This window comes from Anser brachyrhynchus (assembly GCF_964034855.1).
Source record: "Anser brachyrhynchus genome assembly, chromosome: 4".
Taxonomy (NCBI): domain Eukaryota; kingdom Metazoa; phylum Chordata; class Aves; order Anseriformes; family Anatidae; genus Anser; species Anser brachyrhynchus.
In genome coordinates, this window is record NC_137698.1 from 7,859,356 (window position 1) to 7,882,362 (window position 23,007).

Consider the following 23,007-nt stretch of genomic DNA (forward strand, 5'->3'; position numbering starts at 1 on the left):
GAGAACATGGCATGGATCACATATAACAGGATCACAAAGAACAACATTCAGAGCACACCAGTCAACATTGTGACCAGCAACTGTTAAATAAATATGATGATTGTAAGTTCCCTCTAAAGCACTCTGGTCAAATCTATTGTTATCTCAACCCTTCAAGCCCCACACTGGGCACCAAAAAGGGCTGTGTTGGTTTCACCCTGATGGATGGCTGAGCTACATCACAACCACTCTCTCACTCCTTATCCTCAAAGGGAGAGAGGAAGAAGAAAGTGTGGTGGGAAAGAAAAATGTTCACGAGTTAAGATATAGATAATTTAATTAAGGGCAAAGAAAGAAGAAAAAACAAGCAAAGGCCTCTCAGAAGCAAAGGGAGAGAGAAAACAATTATTCTCTATTTCCCATCATCGAGCAGTGTTCGGCCACATCCTGAAAAGCAGGGCCTAAATACGCATAGCAGTTGTCTGAGAGGACAGACGTCTTCATAATGAGAGTCCTCTTTTCTCCTTCCCCTTTCCCACATTTATTGTTGAGTGTAACACTGCAAGGTATGGAATATCCGTTTGGTCAGTTTAGGTTAGCTGCCCTGGCAATGTCCCCTCCCTATCTTTTGCCTGTCCCCATCCTGCTGGTTTTGAGGAAATTTGAAGAGAGTCTTGATGTTGGGCCAGCACTGCTTGGCAATAAACATTGGTGTGATATCAATGCTGTTCTAGCTACAAGTGCAGAGCACAACATTATATGGCCTACAGTGGGGAAAGTTAACTCCATCCCAGCCAGACCCAGTACACATAGCTGAAATCCTTTCCAGTGTCTTGGACAGACTTAGCATTTTTTATGACCATTTGAAGTGTTCATAAAATTTATTTGTGTATTTAAAGTGATTTCCTTAAAGTCTTTTCTTTTTTTCTTTTTTTCTTTTTTTTTTTTCCTAAAACTAAATCATAAAACAGTTCTTTAGAGTGTTGCTGCTACCAAGACAGCTTTCAACATTTTTTCAGTGTATGTGATATAGATAGGTCTATTCTAGATGATTTCATTGGTAATTCTCATAATTAGAGTTAGAGCCTCATAACTCACTTGAAGCTTTGTTTTACATGTGGTACAGTAACGTATCTCAAAAATGGTGTGTCATATTTCCTGTATGGTTTTTATTTTTTTCTCCATTGAGTGGTTGTTAGGGTCCTCCTGTGATAACAACTACATGATTTTGCCATTATTGAAACATGATTTGTGTTGCTTCTTTGGGTTTACAGCTTAATTGTACAATATTGTGGGACCCCTCCCATTAGTAAGTAATCTAGGCTTTCATTAGTTATTGCAAACAGCAGCTGTTTGTAACAGGAGAATAGGCTTTCACTAAGTGTGTTTAGATAAGCATTTAAAAATGAAGGCTCATAAATCTTTCCTTTAACTTTCTAAAGGGAGACTGTGCTGCATTATGAAAACGTCAACATCAAAAAGAAGGCAAGAAAAAATATGACCTCCTCATCCCATGGTATCATGAAGTAATAGAATTACAGGAAGAAAAGAAGGTAATGCCACTTCAGCTTTTTCATACTGCTTAAAGACTAATCTATATCTGCATTTCAGGTGTAAAGATTTTCTGTGCAGGATGAAAAAATGTTGCATTTATATTGAAAATCAAACAAAACAAAACTAAACTAAAACCTCCAAACATTTAAGAATCAAAAATCATGGGCTTTTTTTTTGCTACCATATTTCATTGTAAAACCCCTAAAAATAATCTCATAGCATAAGATTTCTATATTTTGTTTGTAGAGATTGTGAAGTGTATTTTCACACACTTGGAATCATATGTCAGAGTTAAAATTGAATGATTCATAGTCACAATTTTTCTCAGAATTCATCAACATCCAATAAGTATACATAAAAATACACTCAGAATAAATTATCTGTGCTGTTCAGTTTTAAGATGTTTCAAACTGAATAACTGGAATATTTCAGATGTTTTATATTGCATGGCAGAATTTTGGAGCCTTTAGGTATTCATGCAGAGAGAAGGCTTAAGCAATAAAACTTAAAGTAATTGTTTCTATACTTTTTCCTTAGTTAAATATTTTTTTATTTTTGTTTGCTTATATAGTTATATTTTTAGAGATTGAGATTAAAAGAAAAAATTGCTTAATGAGATCCAACTGCATTTTTCTCTTTTGACTGACTTTTCCATGTCTCCTGCAAAATGTATTTGTGGGTGAAGACTGTGTATGAAGAAACATTCTTGTCATTTTGTGTTCTTATTTTTTCTACTTTACCTCGGTGTTTCTGTAAAGTATGATAAGAAGGATAGATTAAAGGGTATGTTAAAAGGGGATAGATACTAACAAGTTGAGGTATTAATCAATATAGGAACATCAAGCATCATTTTTTCAAAGTTGTGAGTACTAGAGGTAACTTGCTGGAATTTTATTAAACAAGGAACAGCCATTACCAGGACAAAAGACAGAAACGTCTAGAGTCTTGAAAGAAAGAAGCAAATAAATCATTTTGTCAAGGTAAAAAGCTTTATTAAAGTTCAAAGACCTTAAGCTTTACGTATAGCTATTATGTATAGTGTATGATCATATGTGTGCCATGCTAAGGGGTCGTAACGTAGGATTATGCTTTCTTGGCTCTTTAATTCCTTTAGCCCTAATGAACTACTTCAGCCTTCTCTGGGTAGGTAAAGCTGCCTTTGACAGAAGAGGAAGGCAGAAACAGTGACATAAAAGCATATGCAGGAGGGTGTAAAAAGAGTTGAGAGGACCTAGTAGTAAGCAATGAAGAAAACTAGATAGATTCAGGAAGGAGGGGAAAACTGGTCTTTTTAGGCAGGAAGGGTTAGAGAAGGGAAAGATAAGTAGGTTTTTGCATGTAGGTAGAAGCATAGATTTTTTTTTTTTCTCCAAGCTGGTTCAATAAAAATTTGAATGAATATTGCTTCATATTTTCAAATAAAAGCTAAGTGAGAATTAAAGCTGAGAATACATTCCAGTAATTTAAGTTGATGAACAATGTGTTGTAATAACTGTAACAAAATCTCAATATTTCCAAGTGTGAAAAGCACAACTGGCCAGGTAAAAAAACCATCTTTTGTCTATAGCTACAATACTACAGTTAAAGGGTGTAGGGGGGCAACAGCCATGTGAACAGTCAGCTGAACTCTGCTCTGTGCTTTGGGATTGAATGCAGTAACTGGAAACCTTACTCTTACAACCAGACTTAACCCTGAGCTTTGGGACTGGATTTGCAGCTGCCCAGGAAAGATTAGATGCTAATTTATGCTTTTTCTATTGCAAAGGCATTCATGACATTTTTCCTGTGGATCCACAGGTTTCTGATAAGACTTAAGCTTACAGTGCATCCTATAAATCAGAAGAGAAAAAGATATTCAAAGTAATCTTTTTCACAAAGCTGGTAAGAATTTCGTATCTGTAAGCTCTCAGTCAAATTTGGTTACGATTGACTAATAGGTTCAAAATTATAGCAGAAGGATGAATTACATGCCTACAAATGTTACCATGTCCATTCTTTGTTCTAAAGACCAGGCTGCAAATTGCATTGTTTTTAATCATCAGTTCATTCTAATTTAGGATCAAAAACATTAAAATGTTCGTCTGTGACTGCATATTTATCACAGAGACTCTTTTGGGAGAGAGAAACGTTTTCTAAATGACCTTACTGAGAGTTTTCATGTCTGAAGATATTTGGACTTCTTTAAAGTTGTAATTTAGTCAGAATTTCCAGAGGTTAGGATGTTTATTTTTGTTACAATGTCTGTATGGTGTATTTTACAGGATTTTTTTTATATTGTCTTTTTTTTTTTTGTTAGTGTATATATATACTGTATATATTTTTATAAATAGTTTCATGAATGAGAAACAAATGCAGTCAGTGAGGTTTGCAGGACTGGTCCTTGATTTTAGAGGGTGATTACTAACAACTGTAAGTTTTTATGATAATCTTGTCTCATCATGAACTGTTCTGTTCCTCTGCCCCAGCTTTTTAATGGAAAAAAAAAAAAGATCTAGTTCCTTAAAAAAACTTTTTAGTCAAAGCAGATGCAAAGTCCTACTGGACTAAAGGGGAGAAAAAAAGTTATCAAGAGGTAAAATCTTGCTGAAAGTGCAGCCAGTATCTCTGAAAATGTGGAGGGACTTATAAATTTCATTTTGTTTGTATTTAAAATGAAATGTTAATAAAAATAACCAACCAAAGAAAAACTGTAGGAAACTTGACACAGTCATCTTTCCACTCATTTTATTGCTTTGTTTTATCTCTCCCTGCTTGGAATCATGTCCTGAAGAAAAAAATAAAAAAAAATAAAAAGGCAATATTTTGAAAGAACAGACATCAAATTTTCCTTTAATATGTCCCCAATACAAAAAAGTTTTTCTGGGAAAAAGTAAATAGAACTACCAAAAAAAAAAATCCAACAAACATCTGGTTTAGAATCATAGAATTATAAAGGTTGGAAAAAACTTCCAAGATCATCTGGTCCAACCATCAGCCTACTACCAATGTCACCCACTAATCCATGTCCCTAAGCACCAGGTCCAACCTTTCCATACACGCCCCCAGGGTCAGTGACTCCACCACCTCCCTGGGCAACCCATCCCAATGCCTGACTGCTCCTTCTGAGAAGAAATGGCTCCTAATTCCCAATCTGAACCTCCCCTGGCGCAACTTGAGGCCATTCCCTCTAGTCCTATCACTAGTTACCTGTGAGAAGAGACTGACCACCATGCCACTGGGCTTCTTGTAATATACTAAGATAGATTGCATTGCAGTGTATTACAAAATCAAAATAAGTACTAATACATAAGTAGAATATAAATAAAATTTCAGTAGATAACTAATCTAGGCTTTTTATGAGTTGTGATTGATTTCTTCACATTACAAGAAAGTAATCCATATGCAATAAAGAAGATATGTACATTTTTATTGTAAAAATTTATTGTAGGAACTTAAATCAATAAGTAAATAGTTTGCTGATCCTAATATATTTATAGTCATTTTTTGTATTATTAAATATGTACTTAAAAATGAAGTACTATGACCTTGGAATTCATAAATTAAGTAGTTCATAAATTCAAAAAAATCTGTAGGCTGTTTTTAAACTGGGAATTAGGAAGGAAGCAACAGACTGATATCACATCAGAAAAGAGCAGTAATTCATCTAAAAATGCAAAGCATTGATCTGGATACTTAAAATTTACTGCATTAGTATTTTGTGGTGAAAAGTTCATAAAACTATTTTTTTTTCCAACTATAGTAGTACAACCAAGACACTTTATCTTAAGGAAGTTAAGCTTTTAAAGATGCATCTTATAATAACTGACCAAGTGCAAAATGACATTTTCTTGAATCATTTTGGAAAAATAACTAGAGACACAAATTTCATTTGGTAGAACTGCTAGTATAGAATCACAGAACAGAACCATACAATATCCTGAGTTGGAAAGAATGGAGTCCAACTCCTAGGTCTGCACAGGACCACCTAAAAATTAGACCAGATGTCTGAGAGCACTGTCCAAATGCTTCTTGAACTCCGGAAATGTCAGTGCTGTGACCACTGCCCTGGGGAGCCCGTCCCAGTGCCTGACCCCCCTCTGGGTGCAGAACCTTTCCCTAACACCCAGCCTGACCCTCCCCTGTCCCAGCTCCATGCCGTTCCCTCGGGTCCTGTCGCTGTCCCCAGAGAGCAGAGCTCAGCGCCTGCCCCTCCGCTCCCCTCGTGAGGGGGCTGCAGGCCGCCATGAGGCCTCCCCTCGGCCTGCTCTTCTCTATAGTATCAACAAAATACAGTATCCCCTATAGTATCAACAAAAATGAGCACAACTTGGATAAATGCTGTCAACTTTTTGTTCACTAATACTCATGACATTTAGGTAGCTTTGGTTTGAATACCCTGAAGAACGCCAAAGGGCAACCATCTCTATACTGAGTTTGTGTCAAGAATTTTGCTACGTTGTGAGAAAGATAAATCCCAGATGCTGTATTAGTATGTGCACGTAGAAGTATCGCCTGGAAGGCATGTGAAACTCAAGGCATGTACTTACTGGCAGTGCTACACAGAGCAGGCTTCATCTGGGGTGCTGTGTTGCAGTTAGCACGTTTCAAGTCAAAAACTTGTAGAGAAATCAGAGATAGTTTAGAGGAAAATAATGAGACTAATGTGAGATTGTTTCTAGATGGAGGGAATGATCGAGCTGTATTAGTTTAAGAACAATGGAAGACTACTGTAATCGACTTCAACTGTGTAAAAGGTTGCTGAAGAGAGACAAGAAATGATATCGTTTCTAAATCCATTTATAATCAAGATGAGGAGAAAGAGAAAAGTTCTGGCCTAATGCAGATTTGTGTAAATGTGCTTCTTTATGGAGGGTTATCAAAGGCTCGATTCCTTGAAATGGAAGGAAACTGCTGTTTTTTTTTTTTAAGATTTTGGCTGGATTTTATTTTTTTTCCTGACTCAGATTTCTGGAAGATATCTGTGGAACAAATCTTATTTATTTATTTTTAGAACAAAGCATTACATGTGAGGAGGGATGTACTTTGCCAATAATAAAAATAAATGCAAATTCTGAGTGTATTTGTTAAGCTCCAATGCCTTAATATGAAAGGATTAAAAATGTGAAGTAGTCAGTTCAGTTCCCATTTCTTTATTGTGTTTTAAGCATATATATGTATTGAACTGGCAACATATACATAGTCCTATGAGTTTCAGGACATTGTGAAGTTAAAAATACGTTCACTTGCCATACTAAGTAAGACAATACTATTGTCCCTGTGTTAGGGATGCATCCTTTGCCAGTCTGGTAAACGACTGATTTGTTGTCTCAAAATAAGATGGTTGAAAAATGTAGTACTATTTTACTATTTGTGCCCCAAGTTAGTAGTCTGCTATATTCCTATGGCTCTGAAGAGGGACATCTCTGGGAAAAGAAATGTGCAACAACTTTTTCTACATGACATGAGGGTAGCACATATGGGACGTTGTACTTAGTACCTTTTAACCAGTCTTCCTTTTAAAAAATATCTGCAACTTTTACCTCACATTTATGTTTGAATCAGTTTACAAGTTAATCCGAACCTGTAAATACTACCAGCAAATTTTCTGAAGCTGTCCTGACTTTAAGTGCTTGTTTAATGTGTATGCTATGCTATTTAAGCGTGCAACTGCTTCTTCCTGCCTCCCCTCCCCTTTTCAGGAATCTGTCTTTTCTGTGAGCAGAATGAAGCATGAGCGAAGCATGCGTATATAGGGAAATGACATTCTGCCCAAATGACATTTAAAAAAAAAAAAAAGAATGCTTTCTCTGCATGCACTGTAAGTTTTAAAGCTACATGATCCTTTCTTAGTTGTGATGACACCCCTGAAGGAAAGTTGATATGGATAAAAATAGAATACACTGATAATCACGTTTTACTGGAATCGTAAGTATTTCTCATTAATAAATTACAGTTCTCCAACAGGCAAGTGAGCTAAATGAAAAACAATGCAGTCCCTTTCAGAATGTTCTGTATATACGCTATTATTGATGACATTAACACTTGAGTTTCTCTTTAAAGGCTAGGAGGGTTTTTATATCCCGATAGCTTTTATTTGCCAGTGACATCATGAATAATCCATGTATTATGGATTAATCCATGTATTAATTATGTAATCATGATTACAGAATTACTATTTTCTACACTTCACTTATGTTTAGTACACATTGCTCCCATTTTTTTTAACCTTGCTGTTAGCTTGTTCTCAGGATAAATCAGTGAAAACCCTCTGTTACATATCAATAGACCATATATATAAAGTTTCATCTTGGATGTAATGTTAATAGCTGCTGGCAAAAAGAATCATATAGATAGGAGTTACTGGATCTTGAAGAGAGAAGTTCTGTTGCCTCAGGCAAAATACTGAAGCTTCTTAATCATTTAAATTCTGGGAACAACAGTAAATCAGCTGTGAATTTAAATGTGTTTGAAAAGGTAGCTTACACTAGAGACTTTCTTGGCATACATTAGGCAAAGTTGCAGTTTTTACTCTCACTGAGTAGGCATAAATTTCCTCATATTTACAGGAAATCTCTGATTATACAAATGGAAAGTTTTTGAGTGCTGCTGATTCACTTGTTTTGTATAGATTTTTACAATATGAATGGAAAAAGTGGGTTTAATGCATACACAAGATTAACAACAACTATATCCCATTGTGTTCAAAAATAGTGTTACAACTGAAAACTTGAAAAGGCTGTTTGTCTGATAATACTGAGAATTACAAGTAGTTCAGTGTTATCTTTTGTTTGTTGAGACTTTTTGCTATGTTGTGATTTGGATAAAAAACCTGACTTCTACCAAGACAAAAATTCACCATGTATTAACCTAAAAAAAGGATGTAATAATACTGTTTACTTCTCAAATACATTTTATCTTGAAATTCACACCCCATAGTCCCCCACCTCCCTATATGAATATTTTGAGGCTTACAGGCTGAATGTGCTGGGATCCTGGTGTTTGCTTTACAGTTAAGAATGTAGAGAATGAGATTACAGGGGTGATTCAGGGTTATTCAAGAGATGAACATGGCAAGGGATAAAAATTTATCTTCTAGTAAGGGTGTCTTCACACATTTTTAGGAAACCTGCTACTAAAGCAATGTGCTATTCACTACACTATTACTACAGGATTGGTTTTTAATATACCATCACCTGGTATGGCTGGTAAAGAATATTTCCCTGTGGGTGATTTGTAGCACTTAGTATTTTTGGGTTACCTATCTCTATCAGTAGAGTTATCAAAAATTAAATTAGTTGGTTCTCTTTGTCATATTCGGAAAATAAAAATAAAAAATCTACCTCTCAAAAGTTGTTACATAAAAAATACTTCCTTCTACTATTAACTTTATATTTTACTTTTTGACATACATGCATAGTGCTGTGAGTTTGCATTATTTTAGCTTTTTATTAACAAAATCCTGGTGAATCCTGGCAGCTGGTAAATTCTGCGCAAGTTTCACCTCACAGTAACTCAGTCATAACACTTTTCACTAGAGGGCATCTATCTATATCTCTATATAATTCTTTTTCTCAAGGGAGACTTCCTTCTCTAGTGTTCACATTGCAATATCTCTTGACACTTGCTTACTATCTGAATTGATGAATGGTTGGATTTATGTCAATACTTTGTTCGTAAATAGCTGTTTTTTTTGTGCTGCCATCACCTTCATATGGAATTGTCAGAATTAGTTGAATCCTCTCTAACTCCTGTGGTGATCATTACAACAAAAATCTATTGCCCTATATCCTTGTGTGAATGGAGTTCACTGTAAAAGTTCCTTCCTATGCTATCAGATGATAATTTTTATTAAATGTGATTACTTGTAGAGTTTTGCAACTGGTAATTATTTCCTTTAAGATTTTTAGTTTTCCTGCTAGTGTCAGAGGTTGTGTCTAAAAATTACGGTGAATATTGGGTACTTCTATTCCTTTGGGCAATAAAGATAATAAATTTCTCACAAGGTCTTTGTTTCATATTTTTCAGGCTGTTCAAAGAAAAAATAAGAGAAGCTTTTTTTTTTTTTTTTAAATTGGGGAAGACAACATGACAACATTAAAGCGTGTGTATGTGTGCGCACATATATGTATGTATGTATTAGGAAGTGCGTGTGACAGAGATACACAAGTAAGACTAATGATTACCTGAGATACTTGTCTTTGCTTTTGAAGCTTAACCCTTTTGCTCATCAATCAGTCAACAGTGGCAGGTAGTGACCATTAGGTGGATTCATTAACACCCTGCAGCCTTCTTGTACAGGGTGACCCACATCTGTCTTCATTAGAAGTTTGCTATTTGCCAGTAGTGAACAGATGGGTCATTATAGCCTACATTGCCCTCCGGGCGTACCTGGAGGACGGGCAAAGTCGTCGTTCTGTGCAGGACACGGATGCATAGTTCCTTCACAGAAATGGACCAAAATATTTATAGCAAGTCTAATAACATTAGGCTTTTTCCTTGGATTAGTTAATTTATACTTAGCAGTTATATTTTATTTATTCTGTCTGATACCAGCTTTAAGAATAGGGAAATATGGCTAAAACAGAGACTTGAATTATTTATGACCACTTCTTAAAAAATATTAAAGTATAACATATTGCAGTGCTGAACTGTTAATCAGTGTTTGCATCCAAACTCTAGGTGCCAATTTCGCCATCTCATTTTCTTCTTTTTTTTTTAACATCCAGGATATTTCCTACACAAATTAAATTAAGCTTTTTTTTTTTTTAAGAATTTTATGAAGTAAGGCTGAAGATAAAATGCATTCATAATCCTGTTACCAGGAGAAGAAACTGAAAGACTTCTTCCCTTATTGCCATCAGCACTGCTATTTAAACAGGAGTCAAATCTTTTACCATCATGGTTGAAAACAGTTTTCGATATAACACCATGTATCAATGATCACAACAGATTGCTTTCCTTCAAAACTTTGATATAGTTAAGCATGTATTTTCAGTGTTAGTAGTGTTATAACTGATATTTCAATATTTCACTTGTTTGTTTTTTTTTTAAAGTACGTTTAGTGACTGATTTCAATGTAAAGCACACTTAAATGTGAAGCAAACTAATTTCTGATAGAAAGCCTGATTCTAAAAGCACTACCTTCTCCTCTGCCACATTCTCCAGAGTGGAAGGACTACTTTCACCAGTGAAGAAAGACTCCCCTTTCCACTCTAAGGTGTTGGTGAATTCCATAAAAACCCCAAGCTGTTATTCCCCCTTCCTTTGCCATCCTATTTTTTTTTTTTTACTGATAGTGAGGGTCATATAAGTACCAGCTTTTATTATATAAAGCAAAACTAAGAGACCAACATTTCCCATTGTCCGGGTGTTACTCTTTCTGGCTTTTCTTGTTGCATAAGTCTGTAACTCTCTTCGTTATAAAGGTTTTTACATTTATATATCTTTATGAATACGAAATACAAATTATATTGTTGAATTTAAACACTCACACAAAAAGAGATATTTTTATAAGAAAGGCTTTCCAGTTCTGCTGGGACATTTTAGAATGAAGGCTGAACGGTTTAGTATAGCAGCACTGATGAGGATATAACTCAGTGCCATGTAGAGCCTTGATTAGCCTACATGCTAGGCATGAGTTCTTTTTAAAATTACACTCAAAATAATTTTACAAACGTTATTTTCAGTGGTGTTTGAAATGTCAGTGGATAACATGGAATAGTAAAGCAATACTTTGGAAAAAATACCAGTATAAATGGATTTTCACTTACAAGAAGTAGTAATATGAATATCACAGGTAATTAGGACAATCATTTCTGTAAACTTATTTTGTATCCCCAAAAGAGTTGATTGAAAACCAAAGAGGTCATTATGAGTGTCTTCTGATGGGATATTACTGTATCAGTTTCAGGAACAGTATTTTTTTTTGGATGGAATTTGCATTACTGGAAAAAGCATACAATTTATTTAAATGTAATTATTATATATTTTTTTCTTTTCCTAATAAGTAAGCTGTTACCCACTTAGTTCTTTGACAAATTTAAATCTTAAGTATATTGTTTCTCTTCTCATAATATGGAACAGATACTGATTTTTGTCTATTTTTTTTTTAATATTTTTTTTTTAGTGCTGAGAGAACGTTTTATATTTTCCTGGATAAACTATTTCTTATACTAAACTTTTGTGAAAGTTTATTTCTATAAGAGAATGTTCATTCCATGTGATTGTGTAGATATACATTTTGTTTTATGTGGTGGGACATTTGAAATAGAATTTAAAGGCAAATGTATTTTGGAGCTCAAAATTCTGTAATATCACTGTTTGCTTGTGCCTGTTTTAGTAATGAACAGAAACCGTTCTCATTAGGAAGGTGTGACCTTGTCTGCTGGAAAGGCTGTATTTCATGTAAGAATAGTCTATTCAGTTTATATTAAAAATAGTGGCCATCTTCTTTGGTAAATCTGGAACAATTTTGTTATCAGAAAAGTTCTGATGTATTTAGTGAAGAATGCTATTAGTGAAGTTGTCAGAAATAATATACTCATGCATGATAAAACTGTAACTTTTCAAGTTGCGTGTACAACAGATGAATTGGACAACAAACAAAATACATGCTCTTTACTTGCAGTAGAGATGATTTATGACAGTTAATTCTGCTTGGCACATGGAAGGGAGCATTAATAGTTTGTCTCCTGAAAAGTGCAATATCTCGCTGCTGCTATGTTTTTTTCATTTTTTTTTTTTGTTGATTGAGATATATTTTGCTGTTGTGCTTGGAAAAAAAGGGGCTTGTTGCTATGACTTAAGGAAAATACTAAAAGTTACTCATCCTCTGTTTTTGAGAAATAGCATACTATGCTAACACGTTCTATGTATTTATGATCTCAGATTATCCAGCACTAAAGATCATATTCAGCACCCATCTAGAATATGTGCATGCATTTATGCTGTTTACAGAAGCCATTAGAATAATCCGGTAAGCTTTGATTTAAGATTGCCCAGGTAACCTTAATATGGCCTTGTTGTATCTATGGTTTGTGATACAATCTTTAATTACATGATGACACTGTGTTTTCTTCAGAATCTTGCCTTAGGATATACAGAATAGACAATGTTCACTCAGTGAAGAGTTTTTTTTTTTTTAAATGTTCCTCATCCTGTGTGAGCTCCATATTATATTTTACACATCCTCTTTATGGTGTTCTGAAATGCAGGTGATTCAGTTCCTTTCTAGCATCATCCTGCTGCTTGTAGTTTTTTTAACCTCTCTACAACATAAAACATACCACGTTTCTTTGAAATCTCGTCATGTTCATTCTCACTGCTGCTGTTCTCTGTTCCACTGTTCTCTGTACTGTTCTCTGCCTTGCACCTTTTTATTCTTGCACCTATCCTTTGTGCCTCTCTCATCCTTGGTTTCCTCATTAAAAAGATTTTTTTTTTTAACAGCAGGCTTTCTTGATGTAGACCAAAATTACATGAAACACTTTCATGTAATCATTCTGCTGATAAACTATGAGTATGTGAAAATGGATGCATGCTCTATTTAATTAATACCACCAACTTTATGCTGTGATGTGTTAGTAGAAAGAATGGCAGTGTTTTTGCTATTGTGTTGACAACGTGAGCAATTTTAAATTTAGAACCTGAAAATGGAGTATGATAATTCATACCTAAATAATAGAATGATTAATATTTTTAGGGGCATCATAATGGCATGTTCAAATACAGTTACCTTTCAGTGTTAAAAAAAATGAAAAAAAAAACACATATATTCTGTTAAGATATCTGTATTTGGCAACTGCTAATACAGACTCTTAAAGACTTTTATATAGTTCTATTAATTGTTGTTTATATCTGTGAAACATTTTTTGTGCACTGTAGAATTGGCAACAGGAGTCTTATTTTTTTTAAAAAAAAGCTACACTTCACCTCTGTATCCAGTGATTATTTGAAAATTATATATGGAAATTTAAAGGCAAAATAAAGACTTTGTATTGACCCTTGAGAAGATCTGAAGCTCATGGGTTTTAATAGTAAAACTGTAATGAATATTATTACAAATTCTAAGAATAATATATTAATTAACGTCATTTTGCCTCTTCAATTGTAGATACCAGTCATTTTCTGATGGTGGTTATTTGAAAGCAGGTTGTCTAATGAATTTTATTTACCTCATATGCTGGTATTTGTCACCTTATGTAGCTATGTTCCTGAAAACTCCTGGAAAAGGTGTTGTTATATGGATACTATTTGCTGCAGTTTAACCTGATGAAATGATGATGAAAGAAATTCAGAGATTTTAATAGGATGACATAATGTGATAATGGCACTTGCATGTTCAAATTAACTACCGCTGTCACGTTTATATGTTTGATCTGCCATATATCAGTATCTCCTATCTACAGACTACTTGTTTATGCATTTTTTTAATACTTTTTTTTGTGTGTGTGTGAAAAAACTTTCTCCAGATGTTGGTATTTTTTTCAAGCGTTTATACCACTGATTTCAGTAGCATGCCAAAATCCAATCTTTTTCAGACTTCCTTTTCTATAAATGAAGAAAAATGCTTTATCAGCTTCTTGAAAATTTTCTTACATCTGCATAAAACTTTTTTCTGTTTAATTCCTTCTGACAGAACGTGACCTGAATCTGCACAACGACAATCTGTTTGTTTGCCTTCCTTATGCTTTAGGTTTGAGATATAGTATTCTGAAGATGTTTGGTAGACTGGATCATACCTCCAACCAGTGATTATACCGACTGGTCTTGTTTGGCCATCTCCTCACACTGTCCAATCTCCTGTCCTCAAGGTTACCTATTGTTTGTACTTTCCTAATGAGATCATCATGTGGAATTCGTGTTCTGGCTTATAATATTTTTTTGATTCAAACTGGTTTTTCATTCAGTATGTTAGACTCAGAAAATCAAATTATTCTCAAGCAAGCTTCTAAACGATCTTCTGTGACCTGAATTTTCATAGATCTCCTTTTGGATTGAGAAACCCATGTGCTGAACTCTTACTGTCAAGGGAAATTAAATTCATATGAGTATATTGAAGTTTGTTTTATTTTATATCTTTTTGAGCACAGAATCGGCCTGGCAGTTTATTAATTCTTTTCTCACCTCTTCATCAAATCCACTGTGTTGAAGTGCAAGATTTTGACTGTAGGATCTTAAAGAAATGTATGTGCAGAATAAAGAAGCTTTGACATTTTTTGTGGAGGTCCTATGACCTTATTTGTCTCTGCAGTGTATTCTGTCTGACAGCAAACACAGTGGCTAATCCATCAGGTTCATGACCAAATTTTATCCAAACACAAATAACAACATGTTTTCTCCACAGGAATATCGTTGGGTTTAGTTAGCTTTGTAGCTTTAAAAAATGTGAAATTGTAAAATATCAAGAATTATAATACATAATGTTGTGGGAAGCACTGTATAATATAACTTCTGGAATGGCATAAAAATTACAGATTAATAATACTTCCTCACTTTTAAGAGATATTATTCTTACGTTAACATAGTTTTAAAGACATACTCCGTTGTGTACCTATATAGATCCTTGTGGACACTGTCTGATAGTCTTCTCCCTCAAAACTCAACGGAAGAAAAATGAGCAGTTCTGCTGAGAGTGATAGGAAGAGAGACAACACTTCAATTTGCTATCAGTTATAATCCTTTACTGGATGGTTTGATTAAACATTAAACACTAAAAAAAAAAAAAGTCAAGGAAATTATTTCCTTAAGTAGGACCTTTCAAAATTAATGTTATTTCAAAACCAATTCATTTTCTTGCCTGATGTTTATAGCTTAAATGCAGATCGACAAATTTGACCCTTTTAGAAAGATTGCTATAATTTAGTGTCATTAACTATTTTCAGCATGATATTAATTAGAATATGCAAGTTAGCTGAGCATTTTAGAGATTAAATTCATTTGACAGGGCTGTATTGATAACAAGTAATACTGATGTAATTCTTGTTTCTTAAGGAGAGCCTGTTTATTGTGTAAAGAAATCTTGGTAGGAGTAGCTCTTGATATCTGCAGCTATGTCATAATTTGTGTCAGAGCATTTCAAAAAACTGAATATTGGAAGCCAAGAAAAATCTGTGAGAGGTAATGCTAATGTAGATTTTTTTTTTGGTCACTTCCAAATCTCTACTCTTCCTTGGAAGGAAAAGAGATTTTCACCAACATTTCTTTAAATTACGTGGGTTGGTACTAACCAGCTGCTAGAGTGACCCTCTGAGGATTATAGGCAGAACTTTTGTTTTTTTCAGGACAGGTGACATAGGAAAGTGGTATTTATCTGCTTTTGCCACTTTTCTGTTACACTAAGTGCAGCTTGGTTTCTCCCCATCTCAGTAGAGCTAGATAATTATACCATCTAGTGATCAGAGGGTGCATTTAGCTGGACTGAAATTAGGTGTCTCCTACTGTGACTCGTCCTGCTCTAGAAGCCAAAAGTATTTTAATTTAGCACTGGCTGTACTTGCATTAATATGGGAGAAGCATGACGAATTCTTACTATCAAGAGAGTAAAGTTTGACATTTAAATTATGCTTTTTAAGATTCTGAAAAATTGTTAGATATGGTGGCTTAGTAATCACTGGAACTTGGGCTTCATGCAGGTGTCTGAATTCTTTATCCGATCTTTATTAAATCAGTAGGAAAAGTTCCATTACTTAATATGCTGAAAGGTTGCTGAGAAGTGACTGTGTTTGAAGGTTTTTTTTGAACCTCTGCTCTTTCAGAGTACAAACCTCCATAGGTATGCTTGGGCATGTGGGGAAAAATGCTTACAACTGTGCAGTTTAACTTAATCCTGTGAATAGTGAATCTTATTTTAGCCAGTACAAATAGATGCTGTGTATAAATAGTCATTCACAGGGTGTAAGTGGTTTTTGGGATTAGAATTTTACTTTAGTATATTTGTTAATACTTAAGGACAACTGATTTGATAGTACTTTAGACCTTTAAAAATGCTTTTGTAGTCAGCAAAGCTCCGACAGGATTTTTGAAGTAAGCTTTATGTAGTTTGCTTTTGTCTTCATTTGCATTTATACACTTCTCAGCAACAGCTCAGCTGTGCCTGGCACTGACACTGTCTTGAGCTGATTTCCATTTCTTAGTATAGAAAATATTAAAGGTTTGACAGAATTGTAAAAGTCATTAATACCAAAACTAACATCTGGCAGTTCTTAGAGCAGAAACATGCATAATTTCTAGTTCTGTCACTGTAATGCACTTTGTTGGAGAGAAAATGCTTTAAAGGGCAACAAAATGGTAGAGATGTACAAGCAAACAGAAGCAATATGGCTAAATGAATGTCATCATAGTGTAGATCATGATTTTCATAGTAGGCACTATTTACATATTAGGGAAAAGTATTTTTCACAAAACACTGAAATTTATAATAATGTCCAATACATCTTCAGAGTTTTTTAAAAATGATGCATTTTGGTAAGTCTATATTGATAAGTGCATTATTATCTTGAAAATTTTCAGTTGTCTGTCAGACCTAGAAACAATAAACTTCATTGCGTCAGTTTCAGTATTTTTTTTTGACTTAGGTTTTAAAAACGTATGTATTCTGACAAAAAAAAAACAACTTGGAAATTGTATGAAGAGGAGAGTTTTATATAATTCTTTTTTTTAAAGACTTTTACAGTAACTTGTTGCTTGGATGACATTTTCCATTCTTAGTTTCTGCCCACAACTTAAATATTGTTTTTAAGAAATGACAAAAGACTCTCACCTGGTTTTTAAGTTGTGTAAGAATGAGGTAAATAAGATTACCATTTTAAAGGAATGATATTTTTAATATTTTTTGGATAACTTCAGAAATAGATGAATGTTAGCTCTTCAAAGCTTTTTGGTTAGACAGACTTAACTCTACTAATTGCTTGACTAACTGTATTCTGGGATTCTAACTGTTGCTGTTTTTTAATCAATGGTTATCTAAAGGAAAATGAATGAGCAATTTGTGAGCATGGGTGATAATAAATCAGACATAATCCTGTGCCTTAATTTTTCTTAGGGGAGCTCCGGAGGCTCTCCAGTTTGTTTGTAGGAGCACTGCATATTTAACACTTCTTCATTGGTAAATTTTCACATCTGAGGCATCTATAAGCATTCATCTTGGTCCAAGGGCTGGCTTTTTAAGCACTGAAAAGTCCAAGGAGTCAGTTCTTTGGTCAGCAAGTTTCTAAACTGTGGCAAATGCAGAAGGCTTAACTGAAGTAAGTCTTTCCATTTAAAAAAGAAGTTATAAATGTTTGTAGACTCCCAGATTATACCTCTGCTCTACTGAGTTGTGCATCACTGATGACAAGTGTAAGTTGTATTCCTACAGTCTGAAGATGAGGGAGGAGGGAGGGGAAGAAGCACAGTGCATATTTTCACAAGGAATGATTGTCTTGCAGAGGCTTGCAGACGTAAAGCCTGCTGACAGCTCTGGCTGGGTAAATTTGGAGTGTTTCTTGAATATCAGGTACTCCATCAAAATGGAGTACAAATAAGTAACGCATATGGAAAAACCTCTTTCTTTTTCATTAATGTTACCTGGCCAATTTTTTTAATTCTCACGTGGAGTATTTAGTAATGTATATTTAACAATTAAAAAATTTACCAGTTTAGGAGATACTAAAGCAAAAGCACAATGACTAAACAAGGCAGGATGCATCTAATGTAATTACATACTTCAAAGTAAGATAACTTTTTACTTTTGTGATTGTAAATCTTTCAAGGTAACATTAATGAAGCCATGCTGTAACTATGATGTGCATTTTTTTCTTACGAAATAGGTGAATTGCCAGGAGCAGGTGGAGTTAATGGAACACGGAGTTTCAAATATTAAAATACAGTAGCAGCAGACAGACAACTTTCAGGGTCCCACAGTGGGATTTAAACATGCTTTTAGTCAAGCGAATGCTTGTGTTGTCAATGGCAAGAGTATTTTCAGTATATGACTTTTTGACTTTTTTTTTGTAGAATCTGAGTCTGAGGGGTAAATATGAGTTAAATTTAAATTAGAATACATTATGAGAAAGTATAACTATGTAAAGGTCTATTTTTATCACCCATATTCACCCTTACCCATTATGTTTTAAATATATGCTTCTGTCTTGGGTTGGGTCAGTTGACTTTTATCCAATAGGTAAACTCTTGAAAAATATTTTCTTACGTCCTAGTATTTCTTTGAATTGCTACTTGTATTGAGTACGTGTGGCAAAGTTTTGGTAGCAGGGGTTGGGGGCTGCAAGAGTGGCCCCTGTGACCAGGAGCTGCCCTGTGCCAGACATAGCTGGTTCTAGGCAGCACCTCGATGGACTTGCTGTAGGACACATCTCAGCCCACCCACCAATTTGGTGGAGTATTTGTGAAAACAGTTACAAAAGGGCATAAAACCTTAGACAGAGGAGGAGGAGGGAACTAAAAGTGGTCAACAGCAGAGCGAACAGCAAGGTCAGAGAAGGAGGAGGTAATCCAGGTATCAGAGCAGATATTCTCCTAAAACCTGTAGAGGACCCACGTTGGAGCAGATGGTTATTTTGGAAAGACAGCAGCCTGTGAAGTGCCCATATTACAGCAGATTTTTGCTGATGGGAGCTGTGTCCCATGGAAAGCCCGCACTGGGGCAGATTTCCTGAATGACTGCGACCTTCAGGGAAACCGCGCTAGAGCAGAGGAAAACTCTGAGAAGGAGCAACGGAGAGATGCTGCTATGTGCTGACAGCAGCCCCTGTCGTCAGCCGTCCCTGAACCTCTTCAGGGGGGTAGAAGAATCTGGAATGAAGGAGTGAAGCTGAGCCTTGCAAAGGGGGCTAGGAAAGGTGTTTTAATATTTGTCTTTTTGTTTCTCACTACCTGAAGCTGCATCAGAGAGGTTCAGGCTGGGTGTTTGGAAAAGGTTCTTCACCGAGAAGCACTGGGACAGGTTCCCCAGGGCAGTGGTCACAGCACCGGGCCTAACGGAGTGCAAGAAGCATTTGGACGACTCTCTCAGACGTGCGGTCTGATATTTGGGTGCTCCTGTGTGGAGCCAAGAGTTAGACTCCTGGGTCCCTTCCAACTGAGGATGTTCTATGGTTCTGTGATCCTATGAATCTATTTGACATTTTGTCTAATTGACAATAATTTAAAGTAATTTTTTTTCCCCAGGTTGAGTCTGTTTTGCCCATTATGGTAACTGATTAGTGATCGCACTGTCTTTATCCTATCCCATCCTATTTTCTCCCCGTTGTCCCACTTAGGGGTGGGGAGAATGAGTGAGCAGGTGGGTGGGAGTTTGGCTATTAGCAAAAATTAATGTACAACATTCTAGTAGAAAACAAGATTTAAATCAACAGTGTTACTGCTTTGTTACAGGCAGGCTAAAACTTTCCCTGTCTTGTTTTAATGGTGACAGCAGTGCTGTATGAATATTGTAATGGTAACCATGTGTTATGTGGACATTAATGGGTGATCTCATGGATAATTAAGAAAACTTAGAAATTCCCTGTTAAATTGGAGGAAATAAGCTGCTTCGTGAAATCAGTTTCTCCTTGAGATCTTATAATCCTGCAACACAACTGATAGCTATTAAAGAAATCCAGTTAGTAAGTCTCTGAGATACAACATCAGGCTGAAATTTTCGAGGTTGCTTAAGGGAACTAGGTGCCCATGGAAATATGATTCTCTTCTGTTACTTTTGAAATCCCATTGCTACTGATCCTATTTTTTTTCTTTTTCCCTGCTGATCACACTTTGACCAAATCCCTCATGAAAATTAGAAATAAACAAATTTCTTTTGTGTTAATATTAAGTGATTCTAGTATCTAAAGCTTTCCTATATTTGAAGAGATCCACCAAGGAAGGAAGAGGTATCTCAGCTTTAAGCTAGGTGTTATTAATGATATTTCTCATACTTAAGCCAAAATAAAGGTTTTGCATATGCATATTTCCTTGTAATGGATGTCCTTTTCTGTGGTAAAACAACAACACTGCTGTTAAATACCTTTCTATGCGTCCCTGGGGTTATTTATATTAAACAGAAGCAAGCATTTATATATTTGTGGAACACTTTAGTTCAGTGTTTTGTTGAAGTATTTCTTTATGTTCTTGGGGAGGAATTAAAGGTATTCTGGATTACCTGTAAATCAGTTCGTGATCAGTTCTGTTCGGGGTTCCTGTTTCTTTATTAAAATATGGATGAAATTGCTTTCAAATATATGTCAAGTTGTTAAGAATTTACTTCAATAACCCATATAGAGACATTCAAGTTTTTTAGGTTAAAGACTGTAAATATATAAAGCATTCTTCTGTTTATACAAAAATAAAAATATTGTATTATAATTGATGGTTGGACTGGTTCAATGTTCTCATACATCCAAAATGCACAGTAACACTTTCTGGAAGAAAGAAACCATCCCAGTGATAGCACTGTTATTTTTGCCTAATTTGTTTTTCCACTGCTGATTATGATTCTATTTTTAGTTTTATTTTGAATCATTAAAATCTTGTAAGCAATACTTGCAGTTCTGTCACGTTTTGCTGTCTTACAGAATAAAAACAGTTTCTGAACTCTCACTAAATCTATAACTGATAGCAAACATGCTTAAGTAGTCCTAATTTTTTGTCTGATACATGTTCCCACCCATTCTAGTCTAGAAAATTTTGATGCTAACAATATAAACTAATCTAAGTATTATGTTTCATCTGAATGCTTCATTAAGACATGTTATTGTAAGTATATCAGTTTAATGAAAGGGTTAAAATATAAGAGTGGTGTTTAAAAGCCATCAAACATTAACTTGTAAGTATATGTTTTTATGGCAGAGATGGTCAGAACAAAATATTCTTGCCTACTGCAGTGAATAAACTGCATAAATCAGTTTTCTGTACTTTAAAAAAAAGTATTGTAATATAAGCAGAGCTTACTAGACAAAGTAAAATCTTAGTAAAAATGCATAGTCCTAAAGAATAACATGCTGTTCTTTTCAAATTATAGGGAAATATTGTTGATATATAAGGATTTTATTATACTCAATATCTTCTAATTTATAACATTGTGTTTCATCATCTACTGAAATATCCTACCATACTGAAGAATTTTCTAATTCTGTCATCTTCCATAGCTTGTATGTACCATAAATGTACCATTATTTTTTTTTCCCTGAGAAGGCTGAGGTCATGTTGTAAAACACATTGATATATTAGACACAGTTATTCAGACTTTGCTGTCTGTAAAATTAGTAAACTTGTGAAATTCCAAAGAAGAAAAATGTTTTGTTTTTTCACTTGCACCTTCTAAGTTAATTCTCTTACCTCAGAGACTGGACACTATTTCACATCCTGGGACTGGATAGCTTTAGTTGTCAATTAAAGTATTGCTCTCTCTTCATTGCCATAGTAGTAATGTACAAACAGTAGTAATTGGTTTTCCTTCAAATTAAAGGAAAGGTAAATGATTATACAATAAATATTACTATTTATGAAATACTGTCTCATAAGTATGAGAACCTGATGGATCTTAAGGTTTGCAGATGGAGTGGAAAAGCTGCATGTGCATTATTAACCTGAGTCTGTGTAACTTAGAGTTAAAATGTTTCAGCTCCCACCTATGTTAAGTATTTTAAATAACAGGTGCATTATGACTATAAAGGAACTGCTCTCAGTTGCAATATGATTCAGATATCTTCAAAATATATTTTCTCTTGAATTGCTGTAAATCACTCTGAATGCTAGTTGTAAACTCTGTCATTTTTTAACAGATGTAAGTGGAAATTGAGCTAGGCTGGCAGGAATGCATATGTACATCTCATGTCATTCTTTTGCTGCTATTCAAATTCAGAACAGTTGTGATACAGTCAAGCTAAAGAAAAAACAGCTCTGCACCGATATTTGGTTAAATATTTTTTGCATAAAAAAATGCTGGCGTGTACAGTTGCAGTTTGTATAGAATTTGTTGAATACTTCTGATTTGGATTTTTTTAATTATATCAGGTACATCATTTTAAGGACAACATTTTTCATTTTATTATTGCAGATCAACTCAAAAGTTGATTTTCTATTCTCTTTAGCCATTTGATCTCTGTACAAGGCTTGCTTGATCTAAAGCTGTTCGATTTTAATAAATTCCTGGATTTGAGTATGTAGGACAGATATCATTTTTTGAAACGCAGAATATATGTTAACTCAGGCTAATGTAAATTTATGTTGCAGTAGCATAAAGAAGTTTTGCAGATGCAAAATCTTTTCGGTTCTGTAAGATAGAAAGTATGCACTATGAATTAGACAATCAACTGTTAATTACAGTTCACAAAAACCACTAACATCATGTTCTAATAACAGTCCTTCCTGGTATTGAGCATATAATGCCATAGCAATTTAGTAAAATGCTGAATTTGAAATAAGTTCCATACCTAAAATTTTAAACAAGCAGCATTTTCTTTACAGTTTGCTTAAATATGATTTATTGTGCTTTTTGTATGAGAGGAAGCACTGTGGTTA

At 34.6% G+C, this 23,007-nt stretch overlaps 1 protein-coding gene across 4 annotated transcripts in view; it reads left to right on the forward strand.

Moving 5' to 3' along the window:
- Positions 1-23,007, forward strand: part of LOC308193890 (uncharacterized protein) — a 430,978-nt gene that overhangs the window by 46,495 nt on the left and 361,476 nt on the right. For all 4 annotated transcript variants that reach the window (XR_013950031.1, XR_013950032.1, XR_013950033.1 and 1 more), the window contains exon 4: positions 1,422-1,532. The gene's annotated coding sequence lies outside the window, so the exon portion shown is untranslated. The remainder of the gene's footprint in view (positions 1-1,421; positions 1,533-23,007) is intronic.